This window comes from Callorhinus ursinus, unplaced genomic scaffold (assembly GCF_003265705.2).
Source record: "Callorhinus ursinus isolate GAN/ISIS: 27379988/994484 unplaced genomic scaffold, GSC_fseal_2.0 scaffold17, whole genome shotgun sequence".
Lineage (NCBI taxonomy): Eukaryota > Metazoa > Chordata > Mammalia > Carnivora > Otariidae > Callorhinus > Callorhinus ursinus.
Genome location: NW_027397079.1, coordinates 13469711 through 13496888, shown reverse-complemented (window position 1 = coordinate 13496888; position 27178 = coordinate 13469711). Strand labels below are relative to the sequence as shown.

General features: G+C 38.6%; 1 protein-coding gene across 1 annotated transcript in view; it reads right to left on the bottom strand.

Moving 5' to 3' along the window:
* Nucleotides 1–27178, bottom strand: part of TENM3 (teneurin transmembrane protein 3) — a 1496942-nt gene that overhangs the window by 851085 nt on the left and 618679 nt on the right. Inside the window, exon 4 of the mRNA XM_073902279.1 lies at nt 3172–3252. The gene's annotated coding sequence lies outside the window, so the exon portion shown is untranslated. The remainder of the gene's footprint in view (nt 1–3171; nt 3253–27178) is intronic.

Genomic DNA, 27178 nt, shown 5'->3' with positions numbered 1-27178 from the left:
CTTTCCTTTCCTTTCTTTCCTTTTTTCCTTCTTTGTACAAATTTACTAGTTCATTTTAAAATATAAATCCAACTATAAAGGATCTAAAGTAGCTAAAACAATCTTGAAAAAGGATAACACAATTGGAGGCCTTACATTACCTGATTTCAATACTACACTATTCAAGATAGTATGGTATTGGTATAGAGATAATGAAACAGAGCAATGAAATAAATAGTTCAGAAATAGATATGATCAATCAATTTTCACTAAAGTGCCAAAGCGACTCAATTTGGGAAGGAATTATTTTTTCAATAAATTGTGCTGGAATCATTGCATAAAAATGTGAAAAAAATACATCTCAACCCCTACCTCAAACCATGCACAAAAATTAATTCAAGATCATCATAAATCCAAATGTAAGAACCAAAACTATAATGAGTTCAAATTTGATGTTGGCAAATATTTCTTAGAAAGGACACAGAAAGCACCAACCATAAAAGAAAAAAAGTGACTAATTCATCAAAATAAAAGCACCTGTTTATCAAAAGAGATAGTTAAGAAAACAGACAAGCCACACACTGAGTGAAAAGATTCACTGTACATAAAATCTAACAAATGTCTTATTTCCAAAACATATTTAAAAACTCCCACAAATCAGGCAAACACAGCTAATGGGCAAACAACTGAAATAGACACTTCAAAAGAAAAGGAGATATACAGATGTCTAACAAACACATAAAAGTGTGCCTACACCACTAATCACAAAGGTAATACAGATTAAAGCCACAGTGAGATCACAAAAAAGCTAAAACTCAGAAGAGTAATAACATCAAATGTTGGTAAAGATTTGGGACAAATGGAGCTCTCATATATTTCTGGTGGGAGTGTAAAATGGGACAAAGTCTTTGAAGCATTGTTGAGCAGTCTGTTCTAAGGCTAAAAACACACCTCCTCCATGACCCAGAAATCCATTTTTTGATATTATTCCAAGAGAAATGAATACATATGGCCACAAAAGACTTTTACAGAAATGTTTGTAACAGCTTTATTCATAACATGTAAAACTTGGAAACAACCCGAATGCCCAATGAGAAAATGATAAAAATAAATATAGCAGTATATTAATTTAATGAAATACTACTGAAGAGTAAAAGAAAAAAAAAGTGTGAACTTAAACTACTTTTAAACTAAGCAACAGGGATGAGACTCAAAAACATTACATTGAACGAAAGAAGCCAGAAGCAGAAAAGCACACACATTGCACGACCACATTTAAATGAAGTTCAAGGGTAGCCAAAAGCTATCTCCAGATAGAAACGTACTGGTGAGGGAGAGTGGTTAGGGATCAACCCTGTCTTTACGACAGAAAGAACTCCTTTTTTTTTTTATTTACACTTAATGCATATTAATAACTGAATGGAACATATACCAAGTAGCTATTTTTATAATTCCCAACATTTTAAAAAGTTGAGATCTTACCGAATTGCATTTTTTTATGCCAATTTTAATCTTTCAACTCTGTAAATACTTTATAACATACATATTCTTTAAAATAAATAGAAAAACCACTGAAGTGTTTTAAGTAAGATGGTTAGGAAGTATTACTTTAAATGGTTTTCATATATGCAAAATGCACATAATTAAAGACAATTAAGTACATGTTCAAGAACAGGTTGAGCTGATGGAGGTATATAGAAGACTCCAGGTCTCTCTAAACTGGAGTGTATCCTTAAAATTTAGGAGCTGGTCAAGAAGTTTCTCTGGATAACAGATAAATGATATATACTGGACAAGATTAGATAAAATATGCAGATAATTAATGACACTAAAGGTAAGAAAAAAAGATTTGAATTACAGAAATTATTTTTAAAAGCAGCACCAATTGCCCTAAAATGAAAATTAATTAAGTAGCACAAGTCATGACATTTAATAACAGTATACAAGAAATCAAGCAGTGACAGTTTTTTGGGAAATGTAGGCTAGGTAGAAACTCTAATATTTTTGTCTCCAGGATCTTGATCAATAAGATACTATCTAAATCATTAAGTGAAACAGTTGAAGTGTTAAGGTTTAATTACGATTTCTTGGGAAGATGCCTGAAAATTAACAGAGATTAGGAGACTCTTAGTAAGGCCTTTCCTTGAATAGATAACTGGAAAGGCAGTTATCTCTCTTGAAATAAATGTGATTCCATTTCTCATTTATTATGCTAAATACAATAACGCCTTTAACAAATGTGTCATTAAGCCTTTAGCTGATCTAAGTGTACCTCTATCTGTTTTCTTGGTTCCTTTGAGAAACCGTGCAAAATCTTCATCCTACGTTAATTATCAATTTAATCAGTCAATGCTAAAAGAAAATCTTTTGCTCTAATTATAAAAGACAGTTGCTGTAAACATTTGATGTGATGAATACCTTTCCTGATCTTGAGCAGGCTATAATTTATTAAGCACAAATATGAGGAAAAACCCGAGTGGAGTGCTTAATCAGCAGTGACCCACAATTAAAACAGGTGATATTTTCTAGACTTAAGAATAAAAGCAATGACTCCAATTAGCTGTCAAATTATCTGGAAAAACAGCTGTTACATAAATAGAAAAATCACTTGGCCTTCCTGCTCACTTTTTCAATTTTGTCTTTATTTTTAAGTCATCTAAAAAGATAGTCCTTTTATTCACCTAACATTTAAAAACAGGGGAAGCTAATTCGCAGTGTTGGAAGTCATGAGGATAATTAACTTTGCTGAGGATGGGGGAAAGGTGGGGGCAGGGCGAATGTTAAAAAGGGCACAGGGTTGGGGGGATTTACTGGGGTGCTGGTAACATTCTGTTTCTTAACTGTGTCCTGTTTTATGGATGTGTTCACATAGTGACAATTCATCGAGCTGTGCACTTACAACCTGCACGTTTTTCTGAATGTTATACTTCAATAAAATTTATACAAAAACATCAATTCCTTCCATGACTATATGGAATCACTTCAGCATTGTGTCAAAAATGAAAGGTTGCATGCTAGTGTCTATAATAGATAATGATTTTCTTGAAAGCTTTCCTCATCAATTCTTCTAATCTCCAAGAAAATACAGCAGAATATTTTTAAAAATGTATAAAATAGGGCTTTAAACAAAATGGAGATGCAACATTAGATGCAACATTTTGATTACAGATTTAAAATTTAAATGTTACTTACCAAAAAGGTGTGTTCTCCTTCAATTTTCTATCAGATTGCTCATTAGCGTTGCCAAGCAAAGACGCTGGTTGTCTTACAAACCTGGAGAAACAGGATAAATAGAAAAATTGCTGTATTTATTTCACTATCACTGTACACATTATACCATAATGTATATATCACTATAAAATGATAACTCATTCACCTAACCACTCATGTAACAAGCAATTGCTAAGTATCTTTGCACGTACCAGGTGGTACAGGAGAAATGAGGTAAAGAAGTATAAAAATGTGCCAAACTTGTGAATACCATGAAAGAGGAATAGATCAAATGTTATGGGAATCAGGAGGTTACTTCCAAGAGGGAGACTGGGTAAACTTTGCGGAGGAGGTGGGGCTTAAGCTGATCCTCAAGAAAGAATATGATTTCTCAAAGATGGTGGGAAGGAGCTGGAACAGGGAAGAATGGATGGGGAGGGCAATCCAGGTAAACGAGACAAAATGACCAAGTACGGAGTTTGAACATAATGGAAAAGGGGCAGGGGAGCTGAATGCATTTGTTTCACGGGGGAACATTTTCAGAGGATTTGGAATCAGTGAATCCAGGCCTAGAGGCCGTCAGTTGCAACGACCAAGGCACTAGCTAGACTCAGGGATTCAGCTGTGAAAAAGCAAGATGGGAGCCCAGGCCTCATGAAGCTCCCAGCTCATCAGGACAAGCCAATCCAAAAGATTCTTACAACGTGTGGCGAGCTGTTTCTTTGGGAGTGGGTAGCAGAGAAACCAATGAGGTCCAACAGTCAGAGGTAAACAATTAAGAGTCTCAGAGAAGTGATCACGAAACAATGGCGTTAGATGCAGTCACCCAGGGAGGGAGTTAGAGTACAGCGAGGGAGGGATAGGGACAGACTCAGTCACATTTACCGGAAAGGAAAAGGTAAGCGAGGAAGCAATCGGAGAGGAAACAGGAAGGAAGAGAAAAAATTTTGTGGAGGACACTGTGCTCAAGAGCAGAATGCTCTGAAATTTCAATCAGGGCTAATACGAAAAAGTGGTTTATTTCTTTTGTTTATTGAGTTGGTTAGGCGCAAGGTATTTAAGGTTGATGATGAAAATTGTGGGGCGATGGAAGCTGACCTAATATTTGGCCATTGCACGCAAACATCAGCACCAGATTTTACAGCCAATATCTGTACTTGTGCCTGAGCCATACCAGTTGTTAAAAATTTTGCAAATCACCTTGCACGAGGGCATGATCTGCTCTGGTAGGTAGTTATTTCCAGGAAATGGCACTCTTAGATTTTCTTAGCACATCAAGGACCTCTGCAAACGATTAAATTCAGTGGATAGTGGTCCCTGCAGGTGATTAAAGTGTTTTATCCTCCCCCAGCACTGTGACTCTTCCCCACAACGTGGATATATTTGGACATGGAACCCTAGAGACAGCCGCGAAGTGATGAGTTCATGTTTATTGAGCATGTTAGTACTAAGTGTTTTATGAGCATTAGTTCATTTATTTTTTTTTAAGATTTTATTTATATATTTGAGAGACAGAGAGCACAGGCAGGGGAGCAGCAAGCAGAGGGAGAGGGAGAAGCAGGCTCCCCAATGAGCAGGGAGCCCGACGTGGGACTCGATCCCAGGATCCTGAAATCATGACCTGAGCCAAAGACAGACGCTTAACCGACTGAGCCACCCAGGCGCCCCAGGATTAGTTCATTTACTCTCCATAACAACCTTATAAGGCAAGCCCTATTTTTACCCAAATATTACATAGGAGGTAGCTGAACATGAGAAAATTTAAGGAATTTGCCAAAGGTCACGCTTCCCAAAGCCAGCGCTGATCAGTGCTTTTTCTCCTGGTCAGAGTTGGAACTACTGTTCACTAATTCTCTTGATCTCTACACAATTCTCCAATTAAGATCCAAGTCCCATACTAGGGTGCCATCCTGGGGCTTGCTGGAGCATCCTGAGCTGGAGCAAGTAGGAAGTAGATTTCTGTTACATTTCTTTATTGTCTCTAAATTGATGAAAAATTGGGTTTTTATGTTGTGGAACACACAGGTCCACAGCTTATGCTTTACAATTTAAGTAACTGACACTCCATGTCTTCCATTCCTGGTTATCAGATGTCCCATTGAGAGCCTGGGATGGTGGGGGAGGTGGTACATAGCGCCATGGCAGAGGGTGGGGTGGGGACAAGCCAATTCCCCATTTAGGTTTAGGGATTCATTGGTCATTTGTGACCCCAAAGACTGCAGTTATAGGAGAATGATGCTATTCTTCTTTCTGGAGTCAGGCCCTTGGGTTTTACAAATTGGCACAAGTAGCTTGGCACTGGAGGAGCTCTGCTTCTCACGTGACTACTGGAAATGGCTGGGAGAGGAAGTCGTTGGTTCCACTGCATTTGGGAGGAGCTATGAGCTCCTCAGTTTGGATTTCCAATGGAAGAAACTTAAATGTGTTTCCACATAAAACATGTGGGCCTCACTCTATAGCTGTGCTGATTAAATACTCTTTCCTAGTTATCTTATTGGCTCTGTACATTTTATCATCTGGCACAAGAATCCAGTCATATCATCTAAGATTATTTCTATGAGAAAATTCCATGGTTCCCATTTATTTGTTCATTGAGCAAAGATTTATTGCACATCAGCTATGCCCCTGGCACTGTGTTAGACAGATACTGTTTATCCGGTGCTCAGCAAAAACAAATATGGTGACTGGCCTAAGTAAACTTCTAAATGTGCCAGTTGCAAAGACATTTAAATGCCATTAGCATTCTAGAGGACCACTGACTATTCTTCTCTAAGCCTGACCTTCTGTTACTCAAGAACAATCATACAGAGAGCAATGGGTAGCACAGAAAGAAATGAACTCATGAGAACATGGCACATGTGTTGTGTCAGGCGTTGGTAGATGTTGGGCACATGCAGTGTACTTCGTCCCCACAACAGTTCTGTGAAGTCGCTGATGCTTTCCCTGTTTTGAAGCTTAACTTGGTGGAGTCTGAGGAACATGCTTTCTCCACTAAGACCATGATGCCTCTTGTTTGGAGCTCTGTACCTTTCTTGCTAGGTCCCTGAGTAGCACTGCGGGTAACCTCTGTCAGTTTCCTTTTTCATAGAGCTTCCTTTATTATGCCCAAAGGGTATCGCTGGCTCTTTACAATTAGTGGCCAGCATAGACAGACAGTCAGAGATATTGACCAACTATGTTTGAAGGAGATTTTCCTGTTTGTGGTTGCTATGACTTCTGAAAAAAAAAATGCAAATACATATTTTTTAATATTGATAATGATTACCACTGACTTTTTCAACATGTTATTTTTATTTACTCAAACATCATATTTAAAGCATCCTCCATTAAGAGTCCTGTTAATATCAAGGTAAACACGGGGTGCCTGGGTGGTTCAGATGGTTAAGCGTCTGCCTTTGGCTCAGGTCATGATCCTGGAGTCCTGGGATCGAGCCCCGCATCGGGCTCCTGGCTCAGCAGGGAGTCTGCTTCTCCCTCTCCCTCTCCCTCTTCCCCTCTCCCCAGCTCATGTTCTCTCTCTCTCTGTATCTCGGTTAAATGAATAAATTAAAAAAAAAATCTTAAAAAAAATATCAAGGTAAACACAATAGCTTTTGGTTGCAATCTTGATATACTGATAATATCAATCTTTCATTGCTCGTAATTATATAATTTTAGAGAATATATTAATTATTTTCTTATCCGGTCCGAGCACTTAATATCACTGCTGAACCATAGCTCTCTTTCCTGGAAAGCAGCCTCTCCATCAGACTGATCTTGAACATTACACAGTGATTCAGGACTTAACCTTCCTGGGGTTCACAGGGCAGCGTAATTAATTTAAAATATAGTCATTCCTAAAGTTATCAATTGTAAATATGTAGTAGATATGTAGTTTCAGTGAGTTCTCATTGTCTCATTGTCTTAAAATTATAGGATTTTTGTTTTTGTAATTATATGCCAAAAGATAACCCAAGCGAGCATCTATAAAATAAATAACTCAATAGTGGGATAGTTGTGGGATTGTTCCATCCATACAAATCATGAATTAGACTGACATACGCCTGATCACCAGAGAGTTAATCATGAGGGTGTTAGAAACTTCCAGATTGACTGTAACTTGGGTGACTTATCTAGAGTGTATAGTTAACAGCCTTGATTTCTTGAAAATTACAGAAGATAGAAATAGCATGTTAATTGGTGGGGAGTAATTACTAAAGGGTGCTACTGAGGTTAGCCATGTAATCAAGATTATGGTTTCCAAATATCAAGTGAATTAAAATAATCATTTACTATTAACTTTACCCTTGCAAAAACTATTTTTGGCTTTCAGTAATTTTATTTTATTTTATTTTTTTTTAAAGATTTATTCATTTATTTTGAGAGAGTGAGAGACAGAGACAGAGAGAGCACATGAGAGGGGGGAGGGTCAGAGGGAGAAGCACGCTCCTCGCCGAGCAGGGACCCCAATGTGGGACTCGATCCTGGGACTCCAGGATCATGACCTGAGCCGAAGGCAGTCGCTTAACCAACTGAGCCACCCAGGCGCCCCGGCTTTCAGTAATTTTAAATGCCTTACAAATACTTAGAAGATAACCAAGATCTAGGGATTTAAAAAAGTGGATATAGCATATATAACTTAGAGCAATACATATTCTGTGCAGGTTTAAAAACAGTGGTAACCAAACCGATTATTTTAAATGGCCTTAAACTTATGAATTTCTATGTTTATTGACATAATTTTTCTACATTCTGAGTTTTTTTTTTTCCAATTAAGTCTCTTTAACCTTATATTTGGGAAGATTCTGGTAAGAATCAGAATACAAATAGAAGAGTGAAGCAACCAGATTTCTAAAGCTCTACAAACATAGGGACATGTATCATATCTGAAGATCACAGGAAAAAGTGTCTATGATGAAAATAGACGGAGTGGAAAGAAATGGTTATTTCTGTCACTGCTAAAAAGCTTAGAGAGTCACTGATTAAGGTCACTGCCAATTTTATCAATAAGGAAAGTGCTTTAGCAAGGCTTCAACCCCTTATTTTTACCATCTTCTGTGTAAGTATGTGGATGACGTTACTGTCAGGGTGTCCAAGATCAAACACAAAGAGCATTCAGGGTCAACTAAACTAGAATTTTTATCAGAACATCTAGACTGTCTAAAACCTACTCCAAATAATGCATTTTATGTCTTATTGACCCCTTGTCTCCTTCAAAGCCATCATCATCAAGAACAACAAAAAAAGGGAAGAAGAAGAAGGAAGGAAGGAAAAAATAACCAATAACCGTATTAAACATTTGTCCTTGGCTTCCTTGGAAATAAAATCTATAATGTTCAAGACAAATCTTTCCTTTAAACATGTATCGATAGAATAACAACAACTCCTGACAACAGGAAGTAAGATCTAAATCCCAAGCTCCAAGCTGATATCCAAACAACACATTGCTAATCAACGGCCAACACAGCTTACTTTATAGCTCAGGTGAAATCTATTAAGTCATGTTCCCATTTGTAAGTCCACACATGGATGAAAGATGTGTGTATATGGACGCTGGTAATACTTGAATAGGGTCAATTAGAAATTATAACAGGACAAAAAAATAGTAATCTCACATTAGAACACACTTGAAATCACTTTGTACAGATGGTTTGACATGTTCAGACAAGTAGATGTCATCAGAGCCCTAACAGTCACAGGATCAACTCACCGTAGAGCAAGTGAAGAAAAATAAATGGCAGAAGTAGCCCAATAATTTGGCATTGATAATTCAAAGTCTCGGGAAAAGGATAATGCCTTCTGAAAAACACTGACTTAAACGAGTCAGAGCAACTTGCTGCAGTTAAGGAATCTCTACATATTGAGATTTCCCGTCTGGAAATTAGGGCTCTAGGATCTCAGACTTCAAACCTATAAAGGCAGTTTACCCACCATCTCGAATCATTCCTGATACATCTTCTTCCTATCAGATCTCCCTCTATTTAATTTGATCCTAATCAATATCCTGGCTGATTTGACCAGTGACTATATTGCTGTTAACTTTAATCGTTCCCTGTACTGGTTCCCCAGTTTGTGGCCTAATAAGGGCCCAATTAGAAGATGTTTTTTCAAGGTCAGACATATCTCTGTGGCTTACTAAGATACAACTTTCTCTCCTTTTCTCTCTGTTTTCCTTTTCTTTCTTTCTCACTACCACCCCCCCAAAGCCCCCCCATTTTTTTCTTTTTGGTAGCCTGGGGCTTTCAACTTTATAGTCATTAGCACCCTAGAGAACAAGGGTGAAAATGTAATCTCTATCTGGGAAAGCCTCAAACTCTATCAGCTCATTATCAGTGAGCTGATGTTGGGGCCCTAAAGCTCAAAGCATGCCCTATGGACTTCTGTGGAACTTCAAAGTTCAGCCTGATGGATAGAAAACTCATCTTTGACTCCTAGAGCTGAATAATATGCAATTTCATAGAGATTAACGGATACTCACTAGTATTTGCTGAGTTGCTAGAAGGTACTACTCGTAAACTAATATTAGCATGTCACCAGAATTAATTGAGAACTCTAAATTAGTATTCCATAAAACCATTTGACTGCAACTCAATGCCTTGCAATGCTCCTGCTATTCATGTTCACATGAAAATTGTTAGAATTCCCGAAATCTGGGAAAGGATATGTGGTTACTACTATTCTTAATAATACTGTTAATACTACTCTTTTGAATTGGTCTTGATATGAGTTAATGTATTTGTAACATTACCACCTGCCATGATATTTGTTCAGCATTTGTTTGTTGTATAATTGCTATGTTGGTAATATATTAACTGTTATTTTGTCCCTCTCCACTATTTATTATTATTATTATTATTGGGTCTTTTTCTTCTGAAGAGTAGAAATAGACTGGGATATATAAATCCGTAAGTGGACCATGGTCAAAAGATTTGAGCACCACTGCCATAAAAGGATGGAAATGAGGGCAGAAAAAGTTTCATGAGCAGGGACTTAAAATAACAATTCCTGTTTGTGACCAAGTACTTGTAGATGCCTGGATCCAGGAGAGAAGCTCGGGGGGCTAGGTACCCGAGGAACGATGTCAAGGGCCGGCGATCACTTGATGTCTTCCAAAGGGTCAGCCTTGTTTGTACATCACAGAGGACCAAAATTTGTTTCAATTTTGCCTTCTTATGTAGGTATCATGAGGACCATTAGCATTTTGCCCATAATTTGTTTTTGCCTAACGTTACTAGAAATTCATTTTCTACTCAGAATGTGAATTATGTTTCCTATTTGTCCTCAAACCAATGCAGCATTTCTTTATGCTTTTTATGCATGATATTTACTATGTCTTTGACATTCTTATTTTGTAGTCAGCATTAATAAATTTTCATGAAAGTAACAGAGTCATTGTGATTGTGTTAAAAATGCATTGCTTACAGTTCTTTGAAGAAGTATGAGTGTTCAGCTAAAAAGACAAACAATCAAACAAAAGAACAAATACTGTCATAGAAGGAATTTAATTCATCTTTGCATTGGTGAAATTAATATTTTTAGCTGAACGGTTAATTTTTTTTCTGACCTCCAATTCTTTTCAGCTTCTAGAAGTGTGAAACCAGGGTTAAAGTAGTATCAAAAAAAGTCATCTAGAGCAAGATGGCGGAGGAGTAGGAGACCTAGATTTCGTCTGGTCTCAGGAATTCAGCTGAATAGGGATCAAACCATTCTGAACACCTACGAATTCAACAGGAGACCGAAAAGGAGAGTAGCAACAACTCTCTGAACAGAGAAGCGACCACTTACTGGAAGGTAGGACGTGCGGAGAAGGGAATCCGAGGTGATATTCGGGAGGACAGACGGCGGGGGAGGGGCCTCCGTCGGCCGCTTCTGGCAAGTGCTAGAGCCGCGGAGCACAAAATCGGACCTTTTAGAAGTCGGCTCCGCGGAGGGACGTCGCTCCAGTGGCTAAGCGGGAGGTGAAATCCTCCTGGGACAGGGTGGTCCCAGGACCCTCGGGGTCACAGAAAGACCGGGGGTGCCTGAGTGCGGCAGAGCTCCCAGGTATCGGAGCGGGAAAGCCGGCTGCAGAGACGGAGCCGAGGCGCGGGCTCTCAGCTCGGGGTTGCCATAAACCGTGATCCGCGGCCCAGTCGGGGCACGGCTCCTCCAGCAGGGACCCAACAAGCGGCAGAGCCGGGGAGACTCCCCTTCCTCCCCCGGGAGGAGCGGCGCGGAAGCGCACCGCAGGGATCTGCTGGGTTTGGAGACAACGACGGGGTCAGGTGTCAGAGATAGAAACCCTCGATCACAGGCCGGGTGAGCGCGGAGTGCGGCCGGAGACCGGGGACACGGGAGTGACTGCTTTTCTCTGGGGGCGCACTGAGGGGCGGGGCCCCGAGTTCTCAGCTCCTCTGGGTGGAGATTGGGAGGCCACCATTTTCGCCCTGGTCCTCCAAAGCTGTACCGAGAGCTTGCAGGGAACAAAAGCTCCTGAGAGCAAACCGGAGCAGCTTCCTTAGCCCGGACCGACAAGGGCGGGGCAATTCCGCCTCCGGCAAAGACATTTGGGAACCATGGCAACAGGCCCTCCCCCAGAAGATCAGCACGAACGGCCAGCAAGCCAAGACCAAGTTTACCGATCAAGGAGAACGGGAGAACTCCAGCGCTAGGGGAATACTGCACATAGAATTCATGGCTTTTTTTTTTTTTTACCATGATTCATTAGTTCATCAAAGTTAATTTTTTAACTGTTTTTTTTTTTATTTTTCTTTATCCCTTTTTCAACCAACATCTTCTCAACCCCTTTAAAAAATTTTTTTTTATTTTTCATTTTTAGAGTCATATTTTATCCCTTCATAGTAGTTACCCTTATTTTTGGCATATATATATATATAAGTTGTTTGCTCTTTAAAATTTTGAGGTACAGTTTCTTCTAACAGATCAAAATATACCCTAAATCACTAGAGTATGGCTTTGTTCTAGTCTCCTGCCTGGTCACATTTTCTCCCTTTTTTCTTTTTTTTTTTTTAATCTTCTTTCTTTTTTCAAACAACTTATCAATTCCTTTTATAAAATCTTTTATAATTTTCATCTTTACAGTCATCTTCCATCCCTTCATTGTATCAACTCTTATTTTGTACATATATGTCTTTCTTCCTTTAAAATTTTAGGAGGCACTTTTTTCTAACAGACCAAAATACACCCAAAATCTAGTGTGTGGCACTGATCTATGCACTAGCCTGATCATATTTGATCATATTCTCCTTTTTTGGTATTGTTCTGTTTTTGTTTTTATCTTTTTTTTTTTCTTTTTACTTTCTCTTTCTTTCCCTTTCTTTTCCCCTGGTTTCACGTCTTTTCTGATTTGTATATAGTATATTTGCTGGGGACGTTGTTAATCTGTTAGCATTTTATTCTCTCATTCATCTGTTCTCCTCTGGACAAAATGACAAGATGAAAAAAATCACCTCAGCAAAAAGAACAAGAGTTAGTACCGTCAGCCAGGGACCTACTCAATACGGACATTAGTACGATGTCGGACCTAGAGTTCAGAATCATGACTTTAAAGATACTAGCTGGGCTTGAAAAAAGCATGGAAGTTATTAGAGAAACCTTTCTGCAGAAATAAAAGAACTAAAATCTAACCAAGTCGAAATCAAAAAGGCAATTGATGAGGTACAATCAAAACTGGGGGCACTAACTTGTAGGATAAATGAGGCAGAAGAGAGAATCAGCAATATAGAAGACCAAATGATGTAAAATAAAGAGGATGAGAAAAAGAGAGAGAAACAACTACAGGATCACGAGGGCAGAATTCGAGAGATAAGTGATAGAATAATTGGGATACCAGAAGAAGAGAGAGAGGGGCAGAAGGTATATTGGAGCAAATAATAGCAGAGAACTTCCCTAATGTGAGGAAGGAAACAGGCATCAAAATCCAGGAGGCACAGAGAACCCCTCTCAAAATCAATAATAATAGGTCAACACCCTGACATCTAATAGTAATACTTACGAGTCTCAGACAAAGAGAAAATCCTGAAAGCAGCTCGAGAGAAGATGTATGTAACCTACAATGGTAGAAATATTAGATTGGCAACAGACCTATCCACAGAGACCTGGCAGGCCAGAAAGGACTGGCAAGATATCTTCAGAGCACTAAACGAGAAAAATATGCAGCCAAGAATACTATATCCAGCTAGTCTGTCATCGAAAATAGAAGGAGAGATAAAAAGCTTCCAGAACAAACAAAAACTAAAGGAATTTGCAAACACGAAACCAGCCCTCCAAGAAATATTAAAAGGGGTCCTCTAAGCAAAGAGAGAGCCTAAAAGCAGCATAGATCAGAAAGGAACACAGACAATATACAGTAACAGTCACCTTACAGGCAATACAATGGCACTAAATTCATACCTTTCAATAGTTACCCTGAATGTAAATGGGCTCAATGCCCCAATCAAAAGACACAGGCTATCAGACTGGATTAAAAAAACAAGACCCATCAATATGCTGTCTGCAAAGGACTCATTTTAGACCCAAAGACACCCCCAGATTGAAAGTGAGGGGGTGGAAAACCATTTACCATGCTAATGGACACCAAAAGAAAGCTGGGGTGGCAATCTTTATATCAGACAAATTAGATTTTAAAACAAAGACTGTAATAAGAGATGAGGAAGGACACTATATCCTACTTGAAGGGTCTATCCAACAAGAAGATCTAACAATTGTAAATATCTATGCCCCTCACATGGGAGCAGCCAATTATATAAGGCAATGAATAACAAAAGCAAAGAAACACATTGACAACAATACAATAATAGTGGGGGACTTTAACACCCCCCTGACTGAAATGGACAGATCATCTAAGCAAAAGATCAACAAGGAAATAAAGACTTTAAATGACACAGTGGACCAAATGGACTTCACAGACATATTCAGAACATTCCATCCCAAAGCAACGGAATACACATTCTTCTCTAGTGCCCATGGAACATTCTTCAGAATTGATCACATCCTAGGTCATAAATCAGGTCTCAACCGGTACCAAAAGATTGGGATTATTCTCTGCATATTTTCAGACCACAATGCTTTGAAACCAGAACTCAATCACAAGAGGAAAGTCAGAAAGAACTCAAATACATGGAGGCTAAAGAGCATCCTACTCAAGAATGAATGGGTCAAGCAGGAAATTAAAGAAGAATTAAAAAAATTCATGGAAACCAATGAAAATGAAAACACAACTGTTCAAAATCTTTGGGATACAGCAAAGGCAGTCCTGAGAGGAAAGTATATAGCAATACAAGCCTTTCTCCAGAAACAAGAAAGGTCTCAAATACACAACCTAACCCTACACCTAAAGGAGCTGGAGAAAGAACAGCAAATAAAGCCTAAACCCTGCAGGAGAAGAGAAATAATAAAGATCAGAGCAGAAATCAATGAAAGAGAAACCAAAAGAACAGTAGAACAGATCAACCAACCTAGGAGCTGGTTCTTTGAAAGAATTAACAAGATTGATAAACCCCTGGCCAGACTTATCCAAAAGAAAAGAGAAATGACCCAAATCAACAAAATCATGAATGAAAGAGGAGAGATCACAACCAACACCAAAGAAATACAAACAATTATCAGAACATATTATGAGCAACTCTATGCCAGCAAATTAGATAACCTGGAAGAAATGGGTGCATTCCTAGAGAAGTATCAACTACCAAAATTGAACCAGGAAGAAATAGAAAACCTGAACAAACCTATAACCACTAAGGAAATTGAAGCAGTCATCAAAAATCTCCCAGCAAACAAAAGCCCAGGGCCAGATGGCTTCTCAGGGGAATTCTATCAGACATTTAAAGAAGAATTAATACCTATTCTTCTGAAACTGTTTCAAAAAATAGAAATGGAAGGAAAACTTCCAAACTCATTTTATGAGGCCACCATTACCTTGATCCCCAAACCAGACAAAGACCCCATCAAAAAGGAGAATTACAGACCAATATCCTTGATGAACTTGGATGCAAAAATTCTCACCAAGATACTAGCCAATAGGATCCAACAGTACATTAAAAGGATTATTCACCACGACCGAGTGGGATTTATCCCTGGGCTGCAAGGTTGGTTCAACATCCGCAAATCAATCAACGTGATACAATACATTAACAAAAGAAAGAACAAGAATCATAGGATCCTCTCAATAGATGCAGAAAAAGCATTTGACAAAGTACAGCATCCTTTCTTGATCAAAACTCTTCAGAGTATAGGGATAGAGGGTACATACCTCAATATCATAAAAGCCATCTATGAAAAACCTACAGCGAATATCATTCTCAATGGGGAAAAGCTGAGAGCTTTCCCCCTAAGGTCAGGAATGCAGCAGGGATGTCCACTCTCACCACTGCTATTCAACATAGTATTAGAAGTCCTAGCCACAGCAATCAGACAACAAAAAAAATCAAAGGCATCCAAATCAGCAAAGAGGAAGTCAAACTCTCACTCTTTGTAGATGATATGATACTGTATGTGGAAAACCCAAAAGACTCCACCCCAAAACTGCTAGAACTCATACAGGAATTCAGTAAAGTAGCAGGATATAAAATCAATGCACAGAAATCAGTGGCATTCCTATACAACAACAGCAAGACAGAAGAGAGACAAATCAAGGAGTCGATCCCATTTACAATTGCACCCAAAACCATAAGATACCTAGGAATAAATTTAACCAAAGAGGCAAAGGATCTGTACTCAGAAAACTATAAAATACTCATGAAAGAAATTGAAGAAGACACAAGAAATGGAAAAACGTTCCATGCTCATGGATTGGAAGAACAAACACTGTGAAGTTGTCAATGCTACCTAGAGCAATCTACACATTCAATGCAATCCCCATCAAAATACCATCCACTTTTTTCAAAGAAATGGAACAAATAATCCTAAAATTTGTATGGAACCAGAAGAGACCCCGAATAGCCAGAGGAATGTTGAAAAAGAAAAGCAAAGCTGGCGGCATCACAATTCCGGACTTCCAGCTCTATTACAAAGCTGTCATCATCAAGACAGTATGGTACTGGCACAAAAAGAGACCCATAGTTCAATGGAACAGAATTGAGAGCCCAGAAATGGACCCTCAACTCTATGGTCAACTTATCTTTGACAAAGCAGGAAAGAATTTCCAATGGCAAAAAGACAGTCTCTTCAACAAATGGTGTTGGGGAAATTGGACAGCCACATGCAGAAGAATGAAACTGGACCATTTCCTTACACCACACACAAAAATAGACTCCAAATGGTTGAAAGACCTAAACGTGAGACAGGAGTCCATCCAAATCCTAAAGGAGAACACAGGTAGCAACCTCTTCGACCTCAGCCGCAGCAACTTCTTCCTAGAAATATCGCCAAAGGCAAGGGAAGCAAGGGCAAAAATGAACTATTGGGATTTCATCAAGATAAAAAGTTTTTGCACAGCAAAAGAAACAGTGCACAAAACCAAAAGACAACCGACAGAATGGGAGAAAATATTTGCAAACGACATATCAGATAAAGGGCTAGTATCCAAAATCTATAAAGAACTTATCAAACTCAACACCCAAGGAACAAATAATCCAATCAAGAAATGGGCAGAAGACATGAACAGCCATTTTTCCAAAGAAGACATCCAAATGGCCTACAGACACATGAAAAAGTGCTCAACATCGCTCGGCATCAGGGAAATCCAAATCAAAACCTCAATGAGATACCACCTCACACCAGTCAGAATGGCTAAAATTAACAAGTCAGGAAATGACAGATGTTGGCGGGGATGTGGAGAAAGGGGAACCCTCCTACACTGTTGGGTGGGAATGCAAGCTGGTGCAACCCCTCTGGAAAACAGTATGGAGGTTCCTCAAAAAGCTGAAAATAGAGCTACCATACGATCTAGCAATTGCACTACTGGGTATTTACCCCAAAGATACAAATGTAGGGATCCGAAGGGGTACGTGCACCCCAATGTTTATAGCAGCAATGTCTACAATAGCCAAACTGTGGAAAGAGCCCAGATGTCTATCAACAGATGAATGGATAAAGAAGTTGTGGTATATACACAGAATGCAATATTATGCAGCCATCAAAAGGAATGAGATCTTGCCATTTGCAATGACGTGGATGGAACTGGAGGGCGTTATGCTGAGTGAAATAAGTCAATCAGAGAAAGACATGTATCATATGACCTCACTGATATGAGGAATTCTTAATCTCAGGAAACAAACTGAGTGTTGCTGGAGTGGTGGGGGGGTGGGAGGGATGGGGTAGCTGGGTATAGACATTGGGGAGGGTATGTGCTATGGTGAGTGCTGTAAATTGTGCAAGACTGTTGAATCACAGATCTGTACTTCTGAAACAAATAATGCATCATATGTTAAGAAAAAAGAAAAAGAAGAAGATAGCAGGAGGGGAAGAATGAAGGGGAGTAAGTCAGAGGGGGAGATGAACCATGGGAGAAGATGGACTCTGAAAAACAAACTGAGGGTTCTAGAGAGGAGGAGGGTAGGGGGATGGGTTAGCCTGGTGATGGGTATTAAAGAGGGTACATTCTGCATGGAGCACTGTGTGTTATGCACAAACAATGAATTATGGAACACTACATCAAAAACTAATGATGTAATATATGATGATTAACCTAACAATAAAAAATAATAAAAAAAGTCATCTAGGCAACAGTGTATCTAAATCAGCCCATAAATACAGTTGTATAGTTTTCCATAGAAGTATCAAAAACTTACCAACATTTTTCATGACATATTTCTGAGCTACATTATTCACATGAACATCCTTCCTGGTGTCGGGGCTAAATTTCCTTTGTTTGTACCTGTACCTATCCCTACAGTAACTTGGTTGGGAACTGAGATATTCTTATGAAACATACTGCTCTACAAACAAATTAAATTCATTTGGTTCCATTTCATGTTTCTTACGTTTTATTCTTCTGGAAACAGAGGTCTATTGCTCCAAACTGGAAATGGTAATTCAGTAACCAAAATAATGAGGTAACAATAATAAAAGTAATATAATGCAGTTGCATATATAATATAATGAAGTAACAATTAAAAAAATCTATTTTATTCCATTTTTTGAGAAAACATGTAAAAAGTTATCTACTGTAGTGCCTAGTATATCATAAGGCTCCCCCAAGTGTTTCAGTTTTCCCCCTTTGTGACTTGCTTCTCACAGCAGTTTGGTCTATGACAAAGCTTTGCATATACATACATATGGATACATATATGTTCTCTGCAAGGAGGCATTTCTGTTTATGAAGTTTGAAAGAAGCTCAAATTGAGATGACCAAAAGAAAGCACTGGTATAGGAAAAAAAAAAGATGGAAAAGGGAAATTGATAATATATTTTTTAGTGCCTCATCAGAAAAAAATGAAATGATTCACTGAAAATTTAAATGTTTTACTGCACTTCACAAGAAATATAGTAGTATATGGCAAACTAACATTAGCTTGTGGTCTTCTATGATCCTAAGCTCTTTTACATGCAGTTCTTCCCAGTCTAGTATTTATAGAGGAGTGTGAGTATGTGTGTGTATGTGTGTGCCTGTGTGTAAGGGAATTTGTGTAATTAAAGGACATTGCCCTGATCCCTTTAATGCTGAATTACATACCTACTTTTTCTCTAAGGAATCCTTTTAAAGGACTTTGCTTTTAAATGCCTTATCAAATAACATCACTTTCTTTTATGAAAAAGTCTTAAACCTTAACATAAAATGTAATAGTTTTCACTCAAAACAAAGATAAATCAATCCTGGAGAGGTGAGCATGGATCAGAAGATTGGGTCATGGATTCAATTTCTGGGCACGTTTGTCACAGAGGCTCAAAGCAAAGTATAACTATCACACTGGCAAACTGTGCAAATTAATCTTCTTACTGTCCATGAAATTCCCCTATATTAATCAGATGTTAACAGAGAAACTCATAGAAGGGATAATTTCATTGCTTTCTTTAACTGATAGGGACAGGTAAGTTAAAAGAAAAAGAAGAGAAACAGAAGCAAAAGAAACAGAAATGATTCATGGTACAAAAAGTATTCTTCCACTAAACCATCGTTAAGCTAACCAAATAAAACTGTGATGATAAGTACCGTCAATAAATTTAGTTACGTAGCTAAATTATAAAGACTTTTTGACAAGTCATAAATTAAGGAATTATTAGGAGCATGGAAGAAAGGAAAAAGAAAGAAAAATCTGAATAAATAAGCAGCGCCTGAAACACTCAGCAAGTTCCAGCTCTGCTAGGAATAGTGTCCACATAATGAATATTTCAGGTGCATCTTGAGATCCTTATATTTTTCAAAGACAAGCAGACAGGATGCATTTTACATTTGTTAAAGACTTCTGATTGGCATATACATTGAAAGTCTGCCTCAAGATTGAAAGGCGGAATGGTCCTCAAAAGCTATAGCTATGAAATATTTATTCCCCCTTCTTTCATAGAAAAGAATGAGTTGACTCTGCGACATAAATCTCTACTAATACCAACAAAATTACACATCTTCTGTTAAATGATTGTTCTTAGAAGGTGAACCAGGTCCTGTTTGTTGGAGATGATCATAGTAGAATAATGTAAATATTGTTTACAATGTTCTTGTGAAAGAACAGAAAGAATGCTTGTATTTTCAAGCATTATAGTAAGATCTCAGGACGTAAGGTCTGCCAAAGATTGCTTAAGAAAGACAATGCTGGACAAATTTTTTTTCTGGGAGTGTTTAGTTTTCTTCTTAATTTTAAAGTTACGTTTTTGTCAATATCAACCTCTGCTTGTGAGAACCGTTTGTATAAAAAAATTCTGTAGCTATACCTTTGAGCATACTTTTTATTGAGCAAGGCAAAGACTCGTGTGTCTCCAAATATTCCTCAAATCTCTAAAGCCAGCTGAATAAATAAACATTATGTGATCTGTAGCCCAAAAGTCTGCAAATGACTCTATATGATGTTAAAAAAAAAAAAAGCTATGATTCCTCCTAAGTATTTCTTGGAGCCAATGATCAGCAGTTTTGTTTAAGTTCTGGGACCCCTGAGCCTCCATAAAAATAACTTTGAAATATTATATTATGTGTGAAAATTTTACACACATGCACATTTATAATCAGCAGGTAGGCCCTCTGCCCTTCTTCAACCTGATAATCAACCATAGTGCCTACTCAAACATGGAAAAAACAAAAGATTGAGAACTCTAAAGCACATAATCTTAGTGCCATTTAGAGCCATGTGTATTTCTGAAATCCTCTATTACTGCAAATCTCTTGGTTGTATTTTCTATGGAATTGTCTGTTTCTCATTATCAAAGTCTAAAGAAATTTGATACAGTCATGTAACACTTGGCGTCGGAGTGTTAGAAAAATGCATTCCAAGGCGTTCAGCTTATCTTTTCTTTCCAGTGCAGTAACTACTGTCTGACTTTCCTCCCCTGGAGAAGCCAGTTGGAGGGTGAAGAAAAAAATATCAAACCAAAGTAAATTAGGCAATGGCCCCGTGCCTAAATCAATCATAGACATCAGTTTTAAACAATGAATTGTAGTTAACAGGAGTGAGCGCAACATTCACATGGAGAATTCTTACTCTGTAAAGTCACCTTTTGCTTGTAGAATGTGTACCATGCTATTCTTTGAACCAGGTTTGCCAGAATAAGTTGATATGGGCCAAGTCTAAGGTTTGGAATGCTTGTAACTCTACGAGTCCGAAGGCTACTGGCCTCAGTAAATCAGATTATGAACTCCGAGAGATAGTCTATGGTTCAGTATATTCTTCAGCATGGCGAGAACTCAAGGACGACGTGTCATCATCTTTCCCCAAGAGTCAAGACACTGGAAAAGAGAAAGTCTGGGGGGAAATATGTAAATACTAGCCTCAAAGAAAGTATGTCTTACTCTAACAGGTGTTCTTTTTTTGCTTGTTTGTTTGTTTGTTTCTGCTCCTGTAAGCCGGTTAATTTATTCAGATATTACACAAATAGTGTTCAGGCCACTCTAGTTGCACATCTGATCAATTAAGATAGAATTCTGTTTTTGCAATTTAAGAATTTAAAAAGCATTGTAGTTAAGATACACGGCAAAGACATGCTGGGATAATTGGTTGTCAAAGTATATTGGTACCACTGAGTAGTCTTAAAATAGCAGGAAACACAACTGAATACTGGAAAGGAAATCGCTATTTCACTTTCTCAAATAAAACATATTGCACCTCTGAGTTCACAATGGGATATTTGTTGAGAGCCTGTAATTAACTCATACTGATGAGAACCACAGTAATAAACATTTCCTTAGCAAAACATTCACTTGTTTTCATAATTTCCTACTCTTTTACTATTTCCTTGTCAGTTCTTACTTAGCTTGTCACTATTAATCAAGAAAAGAATGGAGAAAAGGGTGAGTAATTTTTCTAGAAGGGGAATATTCATTTTAATTATATAGAAAGAACACTTCTTGATAAAAACCCAGCACATCATCAGAGAATTCACAGTCTAAGCACAAATGAGGAGGATTTTTGACACACTCATAAAATTAGTCTACTCTGTTAAAACCTAGAACCAACACAATCAAAACACGGCTCATCGCCAGATCACCTACAGCAACTGCCTCCAGATCGGCTCCCCTCCTGTCTTCCTGCAGATGCAGATGGTGGTCGGACTAATCTTCCCAAATACCTTTTCGGCATGTCACTCCTTTGCTCAAAATCCTTCAATAGCTGTTCAATACCAACAGTACAAAGTCCACATTCCTTGGCCAGGCATTAAGCTCCCTTTACAATCTGGTTCCAATTTTCTTTTCTGCCCTCATTTCCCACTCTTCCCTTATAATGCGGTGGGCCCCGTGAATTCTCTGCTCCAGACGACTCAATTGCCTTTGAAAAGACTCTATGCCTCCTTCTTTTCCTGTTATTTCCTCAAGCTGTTCACCGCCTAAGGTGTTCCCCTCGTCCATTTCTCGGCTTTACTCCGTTGCGTCCTCTAGCGTTGCTCTGGGTCACAGCAGGCAGGTTACCGGGTCAACTAATGCAGGCAGGTTCTGTGTGAGACTGCAGGCTCCCTGTGAGTAGGCATCTATTTTGTACTTCCTTGTAGAGGCTGTGTGTCTCCCACATTCTCAGCACAGTATCGCGCATGTTATGGAGGCACGCGATGGGTAGTTACTGATGGATACTGATGAGGGAGCACAAGGCTGGCTGAAGAGCAAGCATAAGCTGACACCCTGCAACCTCCTCCCACCCCCCACTCCTGGGTGGGACATGTGTGACATTCTTCCAGGAATCTCCCAACTATCTTAATGTTAATGCCTTGCTAGAGAGGGAAAAACAACCTTAACTTGACAATGGTAAGGGCTCCGATATCATGTAGGTATCTTGTAGGTCTTCCTTAGCATATGAAAGTTCTCTTGAAATCTCCCTTTTCCTTACCTCCCCCAACTGCACAGTATATAATCAGCCACCCCTCACAACCCCTGGGGCAGCAGTTCTTTCTGCCCAAGACTCCTGTCCCCCTGCTTTAATAAACCACCTATTTGCACCAAAGATGTCTCAAGAATTCTTTTTTGGTTGTCGGCTGGATTCCACCCCACTGAACCTCACCTATATTCCAAAACCCTGTCAATTCGGCCAAGTGTTTCACAATATCTGATCTGTCTCACCAGTGTCGTTTGGAAATGGCCAGTTTTAGGCCCAAAGTATAGGATCCCCACCCTCTCAAATTTTTCTACAACCTCTCCGAAGTTAAGAGTAAGACAGAGAGTAAAGCACATAAATCTTCCCAGGTATTTGGGTTGACTTTGTGAGAAATCTAAATCGAAATTATTGCACCTTAAAATATATGCCCTGATTAAATACTTCTAATGAATTATGTCATAAATAATAATAAACAATACTTCAGATATTCCAAAGTAGTTGAGTACACCGTGCAATCAGAATTACTGGTTTCTGTTTCAGCTCTTGGGAGGTCCTGGCTTGAGGAGACAACTCTTTGTTACAACTGGCTAATTGGGCCCATTGTTTCCATCCATCCTTCTTACAGCACACACAGGCATATTTCTCTAATAAAATCACATCGTGTCATGCCTCTCCTTCAACCCTGCCGATGGCATTCCCCGTCATGCCTTAGTACAAATCCAATCCCTTTCCATGACTTACAAGGTCTGCTGATGAGATCTCAACTTTCTGCTCCTCGGACTTTGCATTTACTGCTCCTCTGACCTCCACACTGTGCTCCTCAATCTTTTCCGGGCAGATCCCCATGGCCATGCTCTAACATTTCACCTCTATAGGGCCTTTCTTACTCCCAAATGGAAATTCAGTGTTTCCCATTTCCTCACCACATTCTCTATCTCATCACTCAATTTTTTTAATAACCCCTACTAGTATCTGAAATAATCTTATTTTGTTGTTTACTTGCCTGTATCTATTGCCTTCCACTCCAAGTAAATATCACTGAGTCGGGGGCCATGTCTGTTTGATCACCACTGTACCCCCCAGAAAATGACTTGGTACAGAGTGTGTGGTCAATTATTATTTGTCAAGGGAATAAACTTAAAAGTTACACAGCTAGTAAGTGATGGAAGTAGCCAAGGCCCAAGTCTGTCTATCCCTCTGACCAATAGGGCACTCCCCACACTCTGTCCAGTGTTGACTCTGCCACAAATATCTGCTTCACCGTCCTTGTTGCTGAGAGCTAACTTCCTCTGGCATATACAGAACAGAGGCCTTAGATTTAAGATAAAGACACCAGAGAAAGTCAGTATGCCTGTCTGTCCAGGAAGATCACCCTGGCCCAGACATTCTGACAGAACCGTGACCCAGACCTCATCACACACCAGGAAGTCATCAGTGTCCGCTGGAAGGACTCTCATATGCTATTAATGCGGACACTAACAAATCTGTTAGAAAAAAGTGTTTATCCCTAGTGTGTAAGGCATGGAGAATGGATAGAATGGGTAAAAGGCGAAACATCTATGTGAAGTACACAAAAGCAGTTAGGTCAACAACATGCATTCGTTCGTGAGATATTGGACAGAGTATAGTCCAAGACAACAATAAAGTCACAAAACAGGTTGATTAAGAAGATGATGGTGTCGTTGACAGAGCTAGGACACATAGAAAGGAGAGGAGGTTTAGCTGATGAAGCCAGGGAATATCCTCAGCCTTGATTTAGACGTACAGGTTTTGGCATGTTGTTGGTGCTCATAAAAGATTTGTCCAATGTCCTCATTTCCCCTTGGGAAATGCATGTTCTTTAGGAGGAAGGAGAAAACTCAGGTAGGGAAACTGTAAATTCCTTAAGGTCTGAGACCATGTCTGTCTGCTCCTTCCATTTGTTCTTTCTTTGTTTCTTTGTTTCTTTCTTTGCTTCCTTCTTTCCTTCCTTCCTCCCATCTTCCTCCCTTTTTCTTTCTTTCTCCATAGCGACTCATATGCAACTATTTATAAGAGAAACCATTCATAAATGCCAGACCCATAAAGATTCCAAAAGCATAACTTAACTAGACTCTGTATCTTCACTACTACCCATATTCCAAGGAGATTTGAAAAGCTGAAGAACGATGACCTTAGAGGCAAACCAGCCTGCTTCCTACACTTCCTGTAACCTCAGGCATTTGTGATTCACTTTTCTCATTTGAAAATAAGGCTAAACCAACCTCTGCAGAGTTCTTGTGAGAGTTACAGAAAAATAATATACTTGGGACATTTAGCAGGATGCTTGAATCATAACTGATGCTTAATAAGTGGTAAATCTTTAATAGTATTCATTTCCAATTCTACCTGTTTTGGCTTTTTGACAATTGCTATACACATTTAGAGAAGCAGGTATCACTCTTAAACTGGAACTAGTAATCGTATCTTTACGGGAAAGCATCTCTTACGTGTCTAATTGTGTGTCATGGTTTGAAAGTAAAACAATAAAGTTAAGGAGTAATATTACTACCATGAAACATTTTCTAAAGCACAAAGAAAGCATGCAGTGTGTAGTAACATGACAATTTAAACACTACGTTTTACCTCAACCTTACTTGCATTGGCCAATTTATACAGATATTACTATTTTTTTCTCTCTAAGAAACATTGACATCAGTTTTACCTCACAAAGCACAACTGAACTCAGTGCTTCTGTGTTTATTTTCTGTTGTATTTCTCCACATCAGCCTGTCTATCCAAAGGAAAGTAGATACTCAGTAAATTATTTCATTTGTCTGGTAAAGACGCAAAAGTAGAAAAGGCAGCTCTTCAAAACAAAACAAAACAAAACAAAACAAAACAAAACAAAAACAGTCTTGCTTATATTCAAACTAAATCTCCATCCTAGCTAAAGTATAATCCACCATCTACAATGTTATTCTGAGAAGGTGACCTTCTGGGGACCAAGTTTCCTTCTATCAGTTCATCATTAGCTAGCATTAACAATGACGATTTTGTGATACTTAATAAATGATGACTAACTTAAAAATTAGATAAATATTATAGAAAAGAACCACAGAGGTTTAGTCATTGGGCCCTTCTGGCCTAAAATTCCTTGAGGTGTTAAGTGTGTTAGAAAAAGAGTAATGAGACACTACTCAGACAAAGACATGCAAATTATGCTTCCTGCTACAGAGATTGTTTTAAAGATGTAAATGCCTATTATGTCATGATTCTGCAACAATTTATTTGCAATTTAACAGCAAAGTAAAGTCAAACATTACCATTTATTGCCAATTGGAAAGGGGAAAAAAAATGGGAAACTCTGTGTCTAGGGAGGGATTCTATAGTTTGGCACATTTGCTGGTTCTTTAAATTAAACTGCTTTTCTGAACGAGTTTGTCTATGAGCGTGTGGTATCCCAATGTTCTCCTGACTAATTTGGATTGCTGGAGGCCATGGAATCATTGAGTGGTTCCATTCATGATCAGCAGATGATGCATGACAAAGCTGTAATGCTCTTAGGAGGAAGTTAGCTAGGGAAGAACCATTCTACACCAGAGGGGGTTTTGATAAAACTTCCATCCAGACTACAAATTGTAGACATTGATTTGAAATAAATTGTGACTGATGATCAGTCGATGACGATTTCCATAATCATTATGCCGTCAGTAATTTATCAAGGTAATGATATTTGTGTCCCTGATGCCACATTCATCCTGTACTGAGGGACTGAAGAACATGCTGTGATTTTTAAAAGCCCTTATTAAGAACCGACTGGTTGCGTTATACTTCCAACTGTAAAGTAATCAGTGGGATGGCTAAAAGTGAATAAAACATTTAAAAAATCCTGCTAGGTTTGTAATAAAATTCTTTTGACGAAAGCTTCTATAGTAAGGAGACAGAGATCTTAAGCTTACAGCATTTTAATTAAATCTCCTTTATCAAGATTGTTCAGTGTTGTTTGCCAATATGCTTTGGAAAGAGGTATTACAGCATGCTGGGCAAAGCAATCTGCCAGAGAACCTCCTCTTAACCCTCCTGGACCATTTTCCCCCAGTATACTTCCGTTCCTTTCAGACTGCAGTTAAGTCTTCCCAAGCATGATTTTTAGCATGTACACAGTCAACATGTATGTTCATATCCTGCATTTACTCCTGCGAGACACAAAATTAATGAACAATATTCCCATCCTCAGTCAGAAAAAAACAAAAAACAAAACCCAACACAACAACTAATGACATTAAACACTAAATGTCATCAGCATCTCTTCACCAAAAGTGAAACTGAGCTGAGAAAGTCAACAGCAGTGATATAATTAACAAAATTAACAAACGAGTTTTGAGATTGCCATTATGAAATGAATTAACGCTTAGACTGCCAATGTTATGAGATCATTTATTTATTTATTTTGAAGAGACCATGGTTTAAATACACATAACCCAACACAGCCTCAAGGATTTTATGAATAGTTCTCATTTGGCCTCTTAAAAGTGTAAGTTAGTATAAAACAGAGTACTTTGGTGGGAATCAGAAAATAGAGTATTTTAGATATTTGTTTGAAAAACTCTACTCAGTTCACGGAGATATGTTCCTGTTTCTCAGAGGAGATTTTGGGCATATAA